The sequence below is a fragment of the Engraulis encrasicolus genome, chromosome 22 (genome assembly GCF_034702125.1).
Source record: "Engraulis encrasicolus isolate BLACKSEA-1 chromosome 22, IST_EnEncr_1.0, whole genome shotgun sequence".
NCBI lineage: Eukaryota > Metazoa > Chordata > Actinopteri > Clupeiformes > Engraulidae > Engraulis > Engraulis encrasicolus.
Window position 1 is genome coordinate 29,681,800 of NC_085878.1, and position 5,000 is coordinate 29,686,799.

The 5,000-nt window shown below is 42.6% G+C and overlaps 1 protein-coding gene across 1 annotated transcript in view; it reads right to left on the bottom strand.

Moving 5' to 3' along the window:
• glrbb (glycine receptor, beta b) overlaps positions 1 to 5,000 on the bottom strand; it is a 64,820-nt gene that overhangs the window by 37,003 nt on the left and 22,817 nt on the right. The window lies entirely within an intron of this gene.

A 5,000-nucleotide genomic window follows, 5' to 3' on the forward strand; every position in this document is an offset into this window, starting at 1 on the left:
GCGTGTGCGTGCCTATGCATGAACTGTATGTGCATTGGTGCATGTGTGTTTGTGTCTCTAAGGATACTATCCATATCTGTGCATCCTTCTGTGCCTTTCATGCCCACGCTTAACAGACTGGAGCAGAGAGGAGAGACACAGTCCAGAATATATAATGCACTGACCCAGTCCAAGATATACAGTATACTATACTGACCCAGTCCAATATATACACTATACTATACTGACCCAGTCCCAGTGGTGGACAGTAACGAAGTAAATGTAATTCGTTACTGTACTTAAGTAACATTTTCATACTTTCATACTTTACTCAAGTATTTTTATTTGGTAAGACTTTATACTTTTACTTCACTACATTTCAAAGCGAAATTTAGTACTTTCACTTCGTTACATTTACAGAAACACTCGTTCCTTACTCGTTCCTTTTTTATTTAAGGCGATACACGGCAGGTGAATTAATTAATTTTGAATGCCCTGGTCAAATGAAATCTGAGATGTCACGCTGGTGTGAAGAAAGTCAAACTGAATCCGATTGGCAGACTCAGAGATTCGCCATTGTGATTGGTTGTGATGTGTCACGTGACAACAAGCTCTACTGTACAGAATTAGTTTTAGAAGACAAGCAGAGACAGATCACTGATGTGTCCATTGCGACTTGCGAGACGAATTGAAATAAGAAGAAACTGTACTTAGCCTACTAGTGACATGCGGAAAGCACAGCAAAACAATAAAGAAGGCGACAATAACGTTGTTAGAGTGTATACATCTGCACGTCGTATTCGTTGTGTGAGGGGGAGAGGTTTAGCTCGCAGGCTGCACTCGCCTGCCACTAAGACGAAATTTGTTAGATATGATTCATGTTTGAACTGAATAATCAGCGAATTGTTACTTAATGTACTGCTTATTTAACTTACTGTGCTATATCTGTGTTGTGGCTTACAACAGAGTCACATAATTGCCGTTCTTGTAGCGTGTTGGTTTCTTGAGTCAAGCACACAGGATGCCTAAACATGCTGCTCATTCCAAACCATCCAGGCGCACAACTCTGTGATAGCCTCCTTTCCCTTCAATAAATTGCAGTATTTTCTGAGGTAGTTGGGGTAAAACAACAGTAACAAAGTAAGACTTTGACTAAATATTGGTCCAGTGATGTGCGCAGGCACAAAAGGCTTTTTCATGATCAGACAGATAAATGTTCCAATGAAGTTGTATCAAGCAGGCTATTGCATCTTGCAAATAGAGACCATTACAAGTATATGAAGATGTTCCTATCTTTAAAGGTAGCAAGAAGTCTGTTTGTCCATACATAGGCCTAAGCCAACTTTAACATAACCAAACACTACATAATAATAAGAAGAATAAGAATAAGAATAAGAAGAAGTCTACCAAAACCATAATAATTATTATAAAAAAATTACACATAAAGTACTTTATAGGCTACTCTAACTCCTTGCTGTCAAAAATAAGTTGGCCTGCTGGACTGTTGCCTACGGTTGTTCTAATAGGCTTATAATCAATTTCAGCCTAATCATTTTTGGCCCTTTCATGTGTCCTTTTGGGCATGTTAGGGTCAGTATTAAATGTTTAGAGAGGTAAAAATGAACTTCGAATGCTATAACATCCATAGACTTAGGCCTACTCCACAGTGTTTCTGAGGCCTGTTATGGCCTAGTTCTAACATGTTGGTATAGCCTATGCAAATCAGAGGATATTTGATTAGATATGACCAAACTAGGCCTACAACACTTAAATATTAAAATTGCACCAAAGGCTTCATTTTTAAGTTTTTACTTTTTACTTTTAATACTTAAGTATTTTTGACGGCAGATACTTTTGTACTTCTACTCAAGTAAAAAAGTGAGGAGCATACTTTTACTTTACTTGAGTAGTTTTCAATGCAAGGTAACTGTACTTTTACTCAAGTACATAACTGGTGTACTTCGTCAACCACTGACCCAGTCCAATATATACAGTATACTATACTGACCCAGTCCAATATATACAGTATACTATACTGACCCAGTCCAATATATACAGTATACTGTAAAGTAGGGCAGCACAATATATCGAAAATGTATCGAAATCGCGATATCAAGAGTGGCGATATGTGTATTACAAAAATGACTTAATTATCGTGAACGTGTAAAACATTTCTGTGCAGTCCAATCACTTGCTGAATGTCAATAAATGCGCAAGAAGGTCGCCATTACCAAAGCCACACCCCCCAACACTGACCGACAAATTAGTGACAAGAAAAACACTCGCCTATATTTCTAAATATCGTTTAAATATCGTTATCGAGGTATTGCATGCTGTTATTCTTTTAATCGATTTTTTAAAATCGATTTTTACTGTACTGATCCTCTCCGAGATATAGAGTATACTGTACTGACCCAGTCCAAGATACAATGCTGTAATGGCAGCCTCATCTTTTTCACACACCACTCTCCTCCATCTGATGCTCCTTACAACGCCCTTTGAAGTGTTGATGATGCTCTTTTCCCTGCTCTGTCTCTCTGCCCACAGATAGAAAAGACGTGTGAGGAGAGGAAAGGAGAGGAGAGGAGAGGAGAGGAGAGGAGAGGAGAGGGGAGAAGAGGAGAGGAGAGGAGACAAGGAGGAGAGGAGAGGAGCGGAGCGGAGAGGAGAGGAGAGGAGAGGAGAGGAGAGGAGAGGAGAGGAGAGGAGAGGAGAAGAGAGAAGAGATGTGCCATGGGAGAGAAGGAACAGGGAGTGAGAGAGGGAAGAGGAGAGGAGAGGAGAGGAGAGGAGAGGAGAGGAGAGGAGAGGAGAGGAGAGGAGAGGAGAGGAGAGGAGCCGCTGGCTTTAGTGTGTGATTTCCAGCCAAAGCTCTTCCACAGCATCGTTAAGGCAGATGGATGGCTCACCCAGAGACACACCGCCACACAGCTTGTTTCAATCTGCATCCCCCTGCCAGACAGCCAGACAGGCCAGACAGCCAGGCAGACAGCCACAGAGCCAGCGCAAGAGAGTGAGGCTGAGCTGTGCTTACATACGGATGGACAGAAAGAGGAGCGCATAGTGAATGAGCCACACATGAGCCACACGTTTATATACAGACAGATAGACAGGCAGAAAAAAATTGTGAGCCATGATTAAGTGAACAGAAAGAATAACAGACAGCCATCAAAGTAGAGCAAATGAGTGTGCCACACTGATAGAGATATCGACAGACAGCCAAGTGCAAAGCTGTACTTTTATACGGACAGACAGACAGACAGACAGACAGACAGTCAGACAGACAGACCCACTGAGTGCTATACTATATGTGGACAGGCAGACAACTAGCCAGCCCAAGAGAGTAAACGATAGTAGTCCAATAATGCACGCAGTACCAAAGATTTTCTTAGTTCTAACAATAGACCGTCTCTGGCCGTACAACCAGTGCCATACTGTAATAGCTATTGAAAGATTCATTACCATAGTACCACTCCACTATGACATAACAAAGGGCCTAGTAATGCACTATGATTCGGTCGTTTCCATTCTGGTAACAGCAAATTTACAACGGCGTGTTTTAACGGGTTAATATACAGACGAAAAAGGAAACAAGACAGACCGATAGACAGACAGACAGACAGACAGACCGATAGACAGACAGACAGACAGACAGACAGACAAACTAACTGTACTTAGGGGTAAATAGCAACCAGACAGGCAGCCTGTTAGACAGACAGTACGAGTGAGCGAGCTTTGCCTCACATGCAGACAGCACAAGTGACTCAGCGATCATGTGAGCGAACAAGTCAGTGACCTATTCCTCAAATACATCCGAAGTGAAGTCCAGACAGACTGCTGCAAGAGAGTGAGTGAGAATGTGAGCGATCTCGTCATCAGAAGTACATCTGAATATTAGCGCAGGTGGTCAGCAGGAGCAGGAGCCGGAGCAGGAGCTGGCTGGCCAGGAAGAGAATAAATGGCCCTCGATACAGAAAACTACCTCTGGCAATTACCTCACATTTGCTGCTAATCAAACGTCCCCTGAATCATTGATGGAGAGAGACAGGACGTTATGTATGATTGATGCAGCCCCCTTTTCACCGTCTTTCACCATCGCCATCTTTTTTTTCTTTTTTGTCCTGGCAAGGTGCCAGACACACTGAGAAATGATGAGAGAAGGTGCAGGCACGTGTTGAGAAAAATGGTTACCAAGCCGTCTGTCCACTTTGACCTTGGATTTAATCTCCTGGTCTATTATTCGTATTCTGGTCTTTTATGCAGGTAGTTAAGAGGTTCCCCTCCTATCCCCAATAAAATGTCACACAGTATTAGGCTATTGGGCTATTAGTATGCTAATATCTACTGCACTGGGCCACCCCGGCTCTCACACCCAGCTCATAGATGAACAGGCCTGCCATAACCAGGCAGGCACAGTAGGCAATTGCTTGGGGCCCCCAGATGAAAGGTTAGCCACAGCAAATGACTGGTTATGTACTGGTATTCAAACAGCAATAGTGATATTCTGAGGGTAGCAACAGCTCCCTACATTCAGTGACTGATAATTGCAATGATACTGCTACTAAAATGCCCCTGGAGGGAGTCCCTCACCAATATTTTAATCCATTTTAGCCTAAGGCACCTGCAAAAAAACTAAAACGCCTGCTGAATGCCTAAGCCCTTTTTGAGAAAATGTGCCTTCAGCCAAAAACCTAACCATCTCAGCCTCTGAAGCACATAAAACATCAAATAAGTTGCATTTAAGTTGCTAGGACCCTCATCTTATATTAAATGTCTTCATTCAGCTCGTACAAACAGTATCCACATTTTTAATAAAAAACTCAAATCTCAAGAAATTGAAGGCAGCATCTATGTCGCTCCAGGCACCTAGGTCAATGCAACGTATATGCATCATCAGGCTTAAATGGGTTAAAGAGAAGAAAAGGGCCCTCAAGTCCCTCTTTTCCAAGGGCCCCAAAATGCCTTGAAACGGCCCTGTAGATGAAGCTCTAACTGCCTGGCCAACCTCCAACAGCGAGGAA